Genomic DNA, 14,333 nt, shown 5'->3' with positions numbered 1-14,333 from the left:
GCTTTGTTAAAATAATTAAAGCATAGTAATGATTTTAATTTTTTCTTTAAGATTTATATGAAAAATATGTATAAATAACTACTGATATATTGAAAAACAGTAATCTTCATAACACTTTAGATTCTGTTAAGGCTGCTAAGCCTGACACACAAGATTAAAAAGAACCCAATACACAAGCCTGAGGATGGCAGATGAGATTCTGTCGAAACGTGTGTGTGTGTGTGTGTATATTTATTGATTCTTAAGTTTTCGCGGGTACTTACATGTGTGGTATTCAGCTTTGTTCAGGTATTTTCCCACGTCATTATAGCTGTCAGATGAACACAGTACAGAAGCCTGATAATGGCAGATGAGATTCTGCTGAAACGTTGCTACTTTAAAAGCACAACTATAATGACGTGGGAAAATACCCGAACAAAGCTGAATACGATTTTCATGAGTACAGGTATGCAGGTCTTGGCATGTTTGGGTCTTTTCCCGTGTAAGATTCAGAGTATCTTGGCAACATTTCAACGAGGTCTCATTCGCCATCTTCAGGCTGGTGCTTTCGGCTTCATGCTTGTGCGAGCAAAGCATGAACGGAGCTGCTGTCTCCCTATATATACTGGTGGGGAGGTTGGCTGTGTTGTCATTTCTTGATTGGTTGATGGAGTTGATGTTTGCAGATTGGCTGGCTTTTTCTTAAGAACATGTGTGGCTGAGGTATTGGCTTTGTGTCTATCAGCCTCCTGTGTTGTAACAACCTGGGTAATGGGCTGTGTGATGACCTTCTGAGTTCTATTGTTGTGACATCCTGGGTCTTGTGCTGTAATCTCCTGGGTTGTATTGACCTGGGTTATGGACTGTATGATGACCTTCTGAGTTCTATTGTTGTGACATCCTGGGTCTTGTGCTGTAATCTCCTGGGTCGTTGGCTGTGTTGTAACATCCTGAGGTTTTGTGGTATAACCTCCTGAGTTCTGTGATGTGATATCCTGAGCAGGTGGCTGTGTTGTGACGTTCCGGGTTTTGGTTTGGCTCCAAGTTTGAGGCCTGGCTATGTGTTCATGGCATGTGTCAGTTTGCTTGGTTTGGGGGTTGGGGTGTGTGGCAGCTGGTGATGCAGCCATGGTCTGGTTTCTGGATGGTGGTTCAACAAGAGAATAATCAGGGAAGCCATCAAAATAGAGAAACACCCTCATAACATGAATAAATCGGACGATACCTCCTGCCTACCTGACATTTGGAAACTAGCTCTTATCAACAAACAAGTCCCAGCAACAAAAACCAACACTGGACCCAAAACAACACATGACACCACCACCAATCTCCCTCACCAGACTCAAACCCAAACCCACCCTATAGACGAAAGGCAACCACTGTCCAGAAACGAGACCACAGCTGCATCACCAGCTACCACACACCTATGAACAGACCTATGGAACAGCTGTCCTGCCCTACATAAGAGGTACTACAGACAAGATATTGATCAGCAAGATACTACACAGGCATCACATCAAGACTGCCTTCAAAACAGACAGAAAAATAGCAGCCATCCTAAGAAACCCCAAAGATAAAATTGACCTGGAAAACCAAGGCATATATGAAGTCCCCTGTGCATCATGCCCTGCCACATACATTGGACAGATCAATAGAAGAATAAGTACCCACCTGGATGAACACAAAAATGCAGTTAAAAACCTGGAACACACTTCCTCACTAGTCCAACACATGAAAGCCACAGGTCATAGCATCGACTTCAATGGCACCCAAACCCTAGCCACTACAGAAAACCCCAGCTACAGAATTATCAGAGAAGCCATAGAGATTGAAAAAAGACCTGAAAGCATGAATAGAAGAGATGACTCTACCAGACTGTCAAATATCTGGAAGCCTGCACTCACAAACAAAAAAAATCTCCACACCGCAAGCCAAGCAAACAACTGGGCACAAACAGACCCTCCCTGATACCTCCAGCTCAAACACACCCCAACCAGGCACCCAGACGAAACCTAGCTTCCTAATAAATGATAGCCATCCATTTACCCGAAGCCAAGCCGCACTAAAAGCCTCCAATACAGGAAACACAATGTTGCCAGCCAATCAAGACAAAAAAATGCTACAAAACAGACAGAAGATATTAGAAACACCAATCAAGCAGAACACAGCAAACTCCAAGACCAGTAAACACAGACCAAGACTTCCAACCAATCAGGATGAAGAAAAAACTATTATGGAACAGCAGTAAGCTAGCACCAAATTTAAAACAGAAACGGCTGTGAAATCCTGACTCACGGACAAACACAATACACAAGCCTGATGATGGCAGATGAGATTCTGCCAAAATGTCGCTACAACTTTAAAAGCACAACTATAATGATGTGGGAAAATACCCAAACAAAGCTGAATAACATACATATATATGTATATACGTATATATGTATATATATTTATGTATATGTATGTATGTACATATATATATATATATATGTGTGTGTGTGTGTGTGTGTGTGTGTACACACACACACACACACACACACATATATATAATTAAAATAATTGTAGCCTTGTCCTGATGATTGAAAGTGATGAATTCTCAGCATAATATCTTCGTTATGTTTTTTTGCCACAAAAGTAGGTACTTATTTTGGTTTTGTTTCAATTGTTGTGGCCACTTTGAATACAGGAAATAAATAAATAAGCCAGACTCTTTTTCTGTCCCAATATGCATCCATTTACACTGCATTATCCATTTTATTGGCCTCTTTTGACTAAGTTTTATGGAATGTTTTATACTATGTGTTGTTTTTATCATTCTAAAAACTCTGATGTCATATTGGGTGGAAACATACTTTGAAGATGGCTAAAAGCAATTAGAAACAATAACGTCCAAGCACAGCAACAGAAATCAAAGAGGTTTTTTTTAATCAAGTTACACTTCCATACATCAACATGTTCTGTTAAAATATTTCTTAAATCAAGAAAAAAATTAAATTATCTTTACATGCTTTCTTGAAAAACTTGGTTTTAATGTATATCCTTGCCATTTGAACTTAGCAGCCTAGACAAACTTTTGCTGAGAAGAAATTCTATAAAAAGACATCCTCTTTAAAACATATCCAGTCCCTTACAACATCAATCTTAACTTAGAGTTTTCTCTACCTACTTACAGATATGTATTGGAAGATGAATATCAGGGGAAATTTCCCCCCAAGTTTTTAAACAGCTCAAGATTCCAAAGTCTTAAAGTTCAAAACCAGCACTCTAATTTCCAGGCACAGCTTAATTAGGAATTGGTGGAGGTAGAAACTATATACCACATTCTAAATCAGTTCAGGTTTTGGGTTGGTTTTCAAGCACAACCACATAAGTTTCTAACCGATTGTATAACAGTAGTTACATTCAGTAATCTGCCTCTAAGAATGGCTAGGATTGATGTATCCTTTGTGGCTGATAAGCAACATCACTGGGAATTAAGGAGATTTTCTTGATCCAAAGCACACCTTCATTGCAACCTACCCAGGAACACACAACATTTCCAAGCCGAGAGCTGCCCTTGCTCTGGCTGCCATGCTTGGAGTCACATTCTGAAACAAACAAGACAAAAACTGAATTTGGTTTCATTTTTACTTAACTAGCGTTAAATTAAATTAATTAAGTCATTAATAGGATTACTTTCCTAATCATGTATTTAATCATTTTTCCCTACTGGCACATTAAAAATTACTGCCTATTTTGGGAGGGCCTCTTGAGGTCACCCTCAAACCTTTGGGGGTTGCCTGCAGCTTCGAAGTTCAGGTAATCCATCTCTCTCCTAGTCCACCTAAACAGAACAAAAACATAATTGACTCATCTACCAAACAAACACCGATTAGATCATTTTCATTTGCCCTGAACTAAGCTCTTCTCAGTCAGTCCAATCTGAATCCATTTAAACTTTCACAGCAACACTGATTCAGATGCAGGGGGGGAATTGGACTATCTGTACCATGCACAGGCTTCTCTTGCTTTCTATAAATTCACTAATATCTGATGGTTCATTGTCACCCAAGAATTCATATTATATGAAAAGGAAATATGCTACTATGGAATTTGTGCTAGTATAATTCATTTGAATCAAAGGTTTGGAGATATGCTAAGACTTCTCACAAAAACTCCTTAAACCTGCCCAAACCTCTTTCTGTCATCACTTTTGCCTTTATAATCATATTCTGCTTTTGTTCTAATTGTGCATCCTCTCCTACTTACTTCTATCTATACCAGCAGTAGCTTACTGTTAATATGAGGTCAAAACATCCATTAACATATTGTCCTTATCCAATATGAAAAGAAAAAAATAATAAAAATAGTTAGACATTACATCATGTTGAAGCTGGATTAGTTCTGGATCAGTTTTTAACCTGGGCAAATCTACTGTGCTCAATATAACAAAGAATATAATAAAATCTGTAGAGCTGTAATGAACACTACCTTTGTCTACCATAATAATATTAGAAATGCAGCTATAGAAAATATGGAGAATGTGTTTTCATTGCTAAGAAAATATCAGACTAGAAAGAAAATGTGTTTGAGTACTGAAGTCCTCCAGAATAAGCATGGCTCTAAAATGTTTGTTTACATTTGTCAATATATTTGGACTACAAAATTTGACCCTATACAGCACAACCACCTTTTCTCTACTGGGTACCTTATATGAATTTGGTTATTGTGAGATTTTAGGGGCATCTAACTCTAACCTAAGTGGATTAGAGATTTGGAGGTATTAAACATGGCACAACTGTGATTTGTGAATTGTGCCAGACTTTTTCATGGAGGTCTCCGAATTCTTTAAGAAAAGATTATTCCTGCATATGTATGTACACAAAGACACAGAGAGGGAGGGGAGGGGGGGAGAGAGAATGTTATCAGTTCAAGAAGACAGCAAAATGTAAAAAAAAAAACCCTCAGTAAATTATAGACATCTTATTACTGATTATGTATTATCCCTAGTCAAGTAGGGGTGATTTGGTGAAGTAGAATTACCTTAAGAAAAACCTTTAGCTCCTTTCAAGCTAGACAATAGTATAGTTCTTGCAGGATACCATAGTCAAAGGACACTGAAAGCACTTCAGGTATTTCAGAGATTCAGTCACACTCTTACCTCTGTCATACATTTATCTTTATCTAGGCAGATCTTTCGGGGAAATTAAGGTTGTTTCCAATGCATACATAGCTAGCCACAGGGTTAGGTTATGTAGATTCTTAATCCATTTAATTCAAAAGTCCCCAACATTGCCTACCCATTACAAACCAGATTTCCATGCCCAGAAACAGACCATTTCAAAGCAGCTCCTAATTCTCCAGTTTTTAGGAATGTCAGTGTTGTCTTATACATACAACTTTCTTACAGGAATTTTTACATGGTTGGGAAATGCTCATTCTCAAATACAAATATATACTGCTCCCTGGATAATTATTGTTTACCACAAATAATAAAACCAGACCAATAACCGCAAATATGCTATTAGTGAATTAATCCAAAGGAGTTATCCATCCATATATAAAACAGGGAGAACATACAGCTTTCACATCCCATTTTTACAACATCTAGATCACCTAGAACAGGGGTGTCAAACTCACGCTGAATGCATCACGTGCTGGCCCCACCCCCTCCTGGTTTAGCAAAGGGAGAAAAAAGTCCCAATATGTCACATGACGCTGCTGTGACACCGCGAGTTTGACACCTCTGACCTAGATCTTGGGAGACCTAGAGCCAATTTTGTATAGTTGTAAAGTACCAGACTAGATGTAAGTTTTAGTCCTGCCTTAGCCATGAAGCCTTAGAGCAGTCCCCCTCCCTCAGCCCTTGGAAGTAGGCAATAGCAAACCACTTCTAGAAAAGTACAGCTGCCAGGAATCAAAAACAGACTCAAAAGAGCACTGACATATGCATGCACGCACACAACTCCTTACCACAAAATCACACTCTTAACATTTGACAATAAATTGATGGTTTATTAACACAGTTTACATTTGATAATAAACCAACGTTTTCCTATTTTTTTAAAAAAAAAACATTAAAATATTTTGTGTTATACTCCCAAAATATTATTTTATCAATTCTTATGAATAGATAGATAGATAGATAGATAGATAGATAGATAGATAAATAAGAACTGTTCAAAATGTTACCTCTGTTTTCCCTGGTGGTATTTTCATGCCATCAAATAAATAAAATTAAAATTATGCCCCCATTTGCAAAATCGATGTCCATGTCTAAGGCACCTGATGACCTATTATCCTATCATATTTGACTAATGCACCTCTGAATACATTAATTGGCCATGACCTGCAGTAGAAGGCAATTCTTATTAAGCAATCCACAACTCAAGTGGCATTCAAATTGGGAGTCCATGTCTGATGCTCCACCTGTAAAACACTGCAAAACACTTGTTCACATTCCTCCAAGCTCTGAGACTCTTAATAGTGTTAGCCAGACATAAAAGACCTGCTCTTCTAAATGCCATTGTGTGTGTGCTGTACAGATGGAGATTCTTTTTGTTGCCAGCAGAGCCACTGAATACACCTTCAAATGGCCGCTAGCCTATTTTCATTCATATTTATTCTGAGTTTCCTGCCAACATTGCTCAACCAGTCAGCCCTGCTGCTTCACTGGCAGCAAACAGTTCTCTGAAATACCAGGAAAATACATGAGCTCTTGCACAGAAGAGGAGGGCTTGGAAAGCTGGCTGTCAGCTACCTGAATTAGTTCCCCATTCCAAAGACCAATAACAATTTTAACAAAATACACAGCTGGGTTGGCTAAAATCTGGCAGCAATTTAGAAAGTATCCATATCAAAGCCAATTTAGGAGGCATACCATCTCAGAGAAAAAGCCACAGAAACCAAACTTCTTCATCAGACTGGAGAAATGTTCTTGAAATTTGCACGATCCAAAAACAACACACAGTACCAAATCCAAAAGAAGAAAAGACATATGTTATGAGCCTGTTTCTATGAAGCATTTTATTTTTCTTTAGAATAGACATAAAAACCATGACAATTCTTACATGTTATGATTCCAGGTCCAAGACCCTAAAACAGAAAGAAATCTAATCATGCCGTTCCATGCTGTTAAATTCACAAAGCTTGGAAGCAACCATAAAGGAATTGTATGTTAAAAAGAGGGAGGGGCTGCTAAATCGTGACAAAGGAAAAGTTAAATGAGGAAAAGTATGCCAAGATTTCACCTTATAGCAGTATCCATTGGAATATTAACTAACTATATTTCTTGAACAGGGTCATTTTATGAAGTAGGAATACTCACAGCCTTTCTAGCTAGAATTATTTCTTTGAGGAAGTGCAACCTAAGATTCATTTTTAACCCAAGGATGCATTTGCTAACCTAGTTCTTAAATATTAAATGGGTTGTTGCTACCTATTGTAAGTAACTCACATCCCCTGTAATGGTCCACTCCCACTAGCTAGAACAATGAACTGAAGTGCATTAAGACCCTTTACGGGCAAAATGTATTCAATTAACAAAGGATAATCATAACACACTATTTAGCCCCATGTCACATCATCCTTTGTACATAGACAGTGTCTATTCAACATAGGTCATTAAATACAAAATTTGAAATTGCAAAATGAAATGTGACTTTGGTGCCAGTGTTAACTGACAGTTCATGACAGGGATGTCAAACTCACATCGTCATGTGACGTATGGGGGCTTTTCCCCCCTTCGCTAAACCAGATGGGGGTGGGGCCAGCACATGACTTATCCGGCCCCGGGCCACAAGTCTGACACCCCTGGCTTATGATATACCAGTCAGGCACTTATTTTATCCAAGATCCTTAACTTTAGCCCATTAGTAGCTTCAAAAAATATTGAATGAAGGATGAAGGAATTGTGAGACAAAAGTTATTGACTGCTAAGAGCTTCATAGAATTATATCCAAGGTCCATCAGATACAACATTACTTGCCACAATGCCCAAGTAAATGTTTTTAGAAATCTCATGAGTAGAACATGAGTCTAACAACAATTTCTTATTAAAGCTCCCCAGCAACTGGTGGTTACTGGTAGACTGCTTCAAAATTTGGAGAATCTATTCGCTATAATTTATAATAATCTGAGAAGTTCTTAATGTTTAAACTAAAGAGTTAATAACAGTTTTAAATATATTTTGCCTGTTTCAAAATTCTTGCTACTTAACAATGATTCACTTTTCTTGTGGACCCACAGTAGATAACCACAATGCCCACTAAAAGCAAATGGTACGATTCTATATTTAAGTATCAGCATATAAGTATTTTGAACCTGAATGGATACTACAAAACACATCATTCCTTTTAAAGTATCAGTATACATCATCAGGCTGCTCCACAAATACATACTATGGTAGGTAGGTAAGAACAGATATCATTTTTCTATCTGAAAGTTGCAGTGAATCTTTTTGAAATAAGTCTCTGTGTCGCCCATGAGTGTAAGTATGGTTGGAGTTACAGTTCACATATGGACATATACAGTGTTTACAGTGAACATCAACCATTTCATACTGATAATGATCAGTGTTCAATATTATTATGAAAGAGGTGGGGATGGAGTCATTGTCAGCCAAGACAAGGAAGAAACAGAACTAAATGGGGAGTGGTATTAAGGAAAAATGTATTTCTTAAGTTTTTTAAAAAATTAAATTGATTTAACTTTCAGAAAAGTTAGCAATAATCTAGAAAAAAATTAACAGGCAACATATTTTAAAAAAACTCGCAGAATAAAGCTTAAAAGCTCTCCTTTCCCCTTTGCGTTATATTTATATTCCAAATAGCACACCCCACTCCTTGAAACAAATGCTAAAAAAAAAAAACCCACACCATTATTTTATTCTCTTGTACTCACCCTTTGCAGGAGAATTCAACGATCCAAATTCATAAGCACAGAGGGGAAAGGGGGGGAACTAAAAGATTAAAAAGGGGATGGAAGGAACAAGGAAACGGGAAGGGGGATAACAAGAAAAAAAAAGAGAGACAACGGGGAGACTTAAAACAGCGGGGCAGGAATGTGATAAGAAGACGCGAAGGGGCGATCCACGCTGCTAAGGACTAATACATAGACCGCCGAGGGAGTCAAGAAGCTTCTGCTCTATCCCATCACTTTGCTGTAGCCTCTGCCAAGCAGGGAGGCTGGCTGGGAGGGAAGTTGGTACTGCAGCTGGAAAGAAGGATGTGACACCGTAACAAGTCCAACCAGCTAGCCAGGAGGAGGAGGAGGAGGAGGAGGAAGAGAGACCTTGAGGAGCCGAAGCAGCTCGTGCCCTAGGAGGGCGGAGGCAAGAGAAGCAGGAGGAGCCCCGTGCTCAGGGAGCAGAAGCGACGGCGGCAGCGCTAACACCGCCTGCCCGCCTGCCCAAGGCATTTAATGGGATTGATGGGTTGTGCAGTCAGTGACTCACAGACTTTTGAGTTAGACACAGGAGGAGGTGGAGAGGGAACCCGCCCACCGCTCTCCAGGGGCCCTATGTCAACGCCAGCTGGCACAGAATGACGGCCCTACCCACCAATGCCTAGGCCGCTCTTTGCCCAAAGGCCGGGCGGGGGAGCGGGGGGGGGGAAGGTTCCCTGCCCCTTTTCGCTCAATGAGTCTTCTGAGGACACTGCCGCGGAACGGCGGGGCGGGCGGGCGGGGGTTGAAAAGGAAGAGCGGGTTGGAGAAGCTGGCCAGGGAGAGCAGCGGGGGAGGGATCCTGCCCCCCTCCTTTTCTGTCCCTGGTTTGTCCAAACTGGGCCAATCCCAGTAGCATTCGTTTGATAGACAAGATAGGGCCGCCCAATCACAGGGACAGGAGAAACTAGGGCTGCCTCTATCGTTTGTCGGGGTGTGTGAGTGTGTTGGTGTATTTGTATGTGTCGCCCCCCCCCTCCCCTTCACGTCCCTCTGTGCTGATCGGCTGCCTCAGGCCGACTTGGGAGGCCCCTGGGTATTGACGAGGGGACTACACACGGGGCGGGAATCGCGTTGTGGTTCCCGTTTCGCTTCTCTGCTACCTCAAGTACAATCAGGAGAGGAAAATCCAAAGGGTGCTTTCCCTGAGCGGGTTCTTTCGACCCTGGAAAAAAGCGAGCTCAGGCATTAGCGCAGCTTGTACGGCCGAGGCTTTTCGCTCGGAAGGCATCCTGAGCAGCCCCAACGTAGTCGCGGGTGCTGCCCTAGGGTGGCGAGCTGAGTCGCCCCGCGACTCGCAACAAACCTTCCCACCCAGCCTCCCGCCCGAATCGATTACTTCAGACGGCTTGGTCAACCTTCCAAGTGGCCCGCGGGACCCGCACGCTTCAGAGCCCCGGCTGGGTTAACTCGGGTTTATTACCGAGTCGACAGTGGGTTGGGTAAACAACGCACTCAGTCCTAACCCGGGTTGCTGGGAGGGTCCCGTACGACAACCCAGTCTGAAAGCGGACCAACCACCGTATTATGTTTTAACCGCGATGTGCGTGTGAATCGAATCATAAACTCGAATCATAAACTCAAAAGGGGGGGGGGACGAAGGGGCGCGATTCTGCCCAAACGGTGTCGGGTTTAAAGGGTACTGGAAAATAAGTCATTGGTGTCAGTAGATTCTGAGAATGTATGTATATATACATACATACATACGTACATACATACATATATACATATACATATATATATTAGGCTACAGTATATATATATATACTATAGCCTAATAGTATCGGCCAGCATTGCAGAACGGGACCCTAGACCGCCTTCAGTGGGCTTAAATCTTCAGCAATCCAAGTATGTAATCTATAGGCATACAACCTTTTGGCTTGCCTGGGCCACACACTGAGTGAAGAGGAATTGTCTTGGGCCGCATATATAAAATATATCCGCATATATAAAATGTAGCTTTATAATATAAAATCACATCATAATGTTACAAGCTTACAATCTTCTGAGGCCACATTACTAGCTGTCCAGGCTTGGATATGCCTGATGTAATCAGCAGCAACAATAGGTTTATTTAGTTCTATTACTTTGTATTCGTTTATTTGAATTAACACTCATTGTCTGGATAATCAAATAATCTTGCCTGCTGGCATTGATAATGTGGTAATTGTTTATAGAGTTTTTAGAGTTTATAAAGGCAAGGAGATGTGATAGGCTAATTTAATTAATGCTTTTTATTGTATATAAGAAATATGTATTTATTAAGTATCAAGTCAAGTTTGACACCTTGTGACTTCTTGAACATATCCATACTGTATAGTAATGTTTTCTTGGCAACAGTATCAAAATGGTTTGCCACTGCCTTCTTTAGGAGGGTTTTTGACTTCTCAATTTAATCTATAGCCCTGAATTTTCTAATGGTCTCCTATCAAAGTACTAATGAGGTCTGATTCTGCTTAGTTTGTTTTTTCAAAATCACTTTAGTTGCCATAATTATCAGTTTGATTGGGGTGGTTTTACATATCCTGAATCCAGCATGATACGACCCTGTTGTGAATTTAGGTGCAATTGTTCACTTGATATACAAATTATATAATTATATTTTAATCTCTTCCCACCAATACTCCTGTGTTTCTTTGAGAGCAATATTGTAGAGTTTTGAGTGCACACGTGTCCATAGAATTGGAAAAAGGATACAGTTTCTTTATGTATTGAAGCATGAACCAGGGTATACTGAGATCAAGCATGATAAGTGATGTGTGAATGGTTTCCCACTGTGTGAAAGAACACCTTTATCACAAAGGTTAATAACATGGCATCTCTAACATACTGTATCTACATGGCAGAAATTTCATAGGAACTCCAAATAAGTATTGGTGAAATCTCATGGGAATTCTTGTGCAAGTCAGGAGATTTCAATAACTAGATGGGTTTTTTGGTTCTTTTTTAAAAAGGAAGTTGGGTCATTCTACAAAATCACATAGTAGAGCCAACCCCTATTATACTTCATGTTGCTCAGAATCTGCAGGGTTTTCTACTGGTACATATATAGGCAGTCTTCAGTACTTTTGTGACCAGTAGGCACATTTGGACTTTTAAGATTGTTGTAAATACTCTCATAAAAGGATTGCTATGAGGAGGCATGTCTGTTTGCTAAACATCTACCATGATGGACATGACCAGGCATAAAATACTTATTTACTAAAAGCTAAACTGGTGCAGTTCTTATGACAGAATAACATAGTTGGAAGGGACCTTGGAGGTCTTCTAGTCCCACTCCCTGGTCAAGCAAGAGACCCCATACCATTCTGGACAAATGACTGACCGTTTTCTTCTTAGAAACATCCAGTGTTGGAGCAGCCACAACTTCTGGAGGCAAGTTGTTCCACTGATTAATTATTCTATCACGAAATTTCTCCTTAGTTCTAAGTTGCTTTTCTCCTTGATAAGCTTCCATCCATGGCTTCTTGTCCTGCCTTCAGGTGCTTTGGAGGATAGCTTGACTCCCTCTTCTTTGTGGCAGCCCCTGAGATATTGGAACATTGCAATCATGTCACCTCTGGTCCTTCTTTTTGTAAGACTAGACATACCCAGTTCCAGCAACTGTTCTTCATATGTTTTAGCCTCCAGGCCCTAATCATCTTTGTTGCTCTTCTCTGCACTCTGTCTAGAGTCAGAACCATAGTTCTTCCTTATGTTTTCTTCTCCCATACTTTGTATAAGGGACCTAGAAGCATCTCTAAATAAAAGGTTGATTGTGGAGGGTGGAACTATATTTTTTAAAAAACTTGTGCACGATCCATGGGTATAGTGATGCATATGAATATCATGTAAGAGTAGGACTGCTAAATAGGACTGCTGTATAAATTAACACTATGTAAATAGTCCTTGACTTATAATCACATTTGCTTAGTGACCAAAATTACAGTAGCATTAAAAAAAGTAATGTATGACCAATTCTCACACTGAACACCTATCACAGCATCCCCAAGGTCATGTGATCAGAATTTGGGCGCTTAGCAACCCACATGTATTTGCAATGATTGCAGTGTCCTGGGGTCATGTGATCACTATTTGTTACCATTTCTGACAAGCAAATTCAATGAAGGAAGCCAGATTTGCTTAATGATCATGTAATGCATTTAACTACAGCGAATTGATTAACAACCATGGCAAGACAAGGTTATAAAATCAGGCACAACTCACAACCACCACCTTGCTTAGCAACAGCAATTCTGGTCCCAATTGTGGTCATAACTCAAGGACAAACTGTATATGTTTACACAGAAACTCCATGGAATTTGGAAGTCTTTAGTTATGAGTTAAGTATGCATTGCACTTTTCACTGATTCTCCAGTCAGTTAAGCTTGAATACATTTGCATATAATCACATTCTCGCTGCAGATGCTTTTTTAAAGGATGAGATGTTTCCATTTAATAACAAAATATGTCATCCCTTGTGATAAAAAGACAACCATTCTCTTCTATTTCACACTTGAACCAACATAAACTTCAGAACGTGCAAGTAAATGTTAGGCTGATTTGGGGAAATTTCTCTGGGATAATTAATGAACTAAAACAGCTTTCTCCAATTCAATGCCTGAGGATTTATAATATTTATATAGCTGCTCATTTATATCAAACTATGGGTGGCTCTCAGTCAACAATTAAAACATCATTTATTTCCTATTTAACACATTAAGTGTTAGTATCTGCATATTGTAGAAAAACAATTGAACTGGCAATCTTTTTATTAATACAATTGTGGCTGTGCTAATTCTTAATAGATACCGTGGGGAAAATAGGTGATTTTCTGACAATTTTTTTGCTAGAATTTTGCTAGCTGTTATACATTCCTTTATGGTAGTTTGTGGAAATCCTTATGTGTTTGTCTTTGTGACATTATTTCTATACTTTCTATTTCTGGGAGTCTTTACAAATCAGAAAACAGCTAGGCAGCAGTTAGTAGAGCAAGCTGTGGATCACCTTCATTTTTGTACCAGGATATCCATAAAATGATATTAAATATTGTAAAAAGTTTAAATTATGTGTACTATATGTACTTACTTCTGAGTAAGCACAGACTCTATATCTTTTCTGTATGAGAAATATTATTAGGGGTTAGAGTGGAGGATATGTAGGTCGATGGTCTTTTTCGCCCTCCTCTGGAACCCTAGTTTTTAATCTTACGGGTAATTAAGACTTTGAGTGGAAAAAAAGGGATTCACTAATACCAACAGAAGATGCAAAAGACAAGATAGCAACCCAAAGCATCTGCTAGAAGAAGTGAAAGGGAAGAATGGGAGAAGTGAGCGAAATGCACTGAAGTTGAAAGCAAGGAGACCGTTTTCTGCTAAAATTACACAGGAAAGAAAGTTTGCCTTGAGAAGGAGGGGAGGTGTCTCTGAGACAATTATGTAAGTCAGATGATA

The 14,333-nt window shown here is 39.7% G+C and overlaps 1 protein-coding gene across 9 annotated transcripts in view; it reads right to left on the bottom strand.

The window, feature by feature from the left end:
* SERTAD2 (SERTA domain containing 2) overlaps nucleotides 1-9,562 on the bottom strand; it is a 152,005-nt gene extending 142,443 nt beyond the window's left edge. For 4 of the 9 annotated variants that reach the window (XR_015740664.1, XR_015740665.1, XR_015740663.1 and 1 more), the window contains exon 1: nucleotides 8,860-9,562. The gene's annotated coding sequence lies outside the window, so the exon portion shown is untranslated. The other 5 variants (XM_087919314.1, XM_026712911.2, XR_015740666.1 and 2 more) reach the window with 4 other exon arrangements.
* Between the last annotated feature and the right edge of the window lie 4,771 nt (nucleotides 9,563-14,333).

The sequence above is a fragment of the Pseudonaja textilis genome, chromosome 1, assembly GCF_049901715.1.
Source record: "Pseudonaja textilis isolate UNSWEBS1 chromosome 1, rPseTex1.2, whole genome shotgun sequence".
NCBI lineage: Eukaryota > Metazoa > Chordata > Lepidosauria > Squamata > Elapidae > Pseudonaja > Pseudonaja textilis.
Note: the sequence above shows the minus strand (reverse complement) of the source record. Positions and strands in the feature narration are given on the sequence as shown.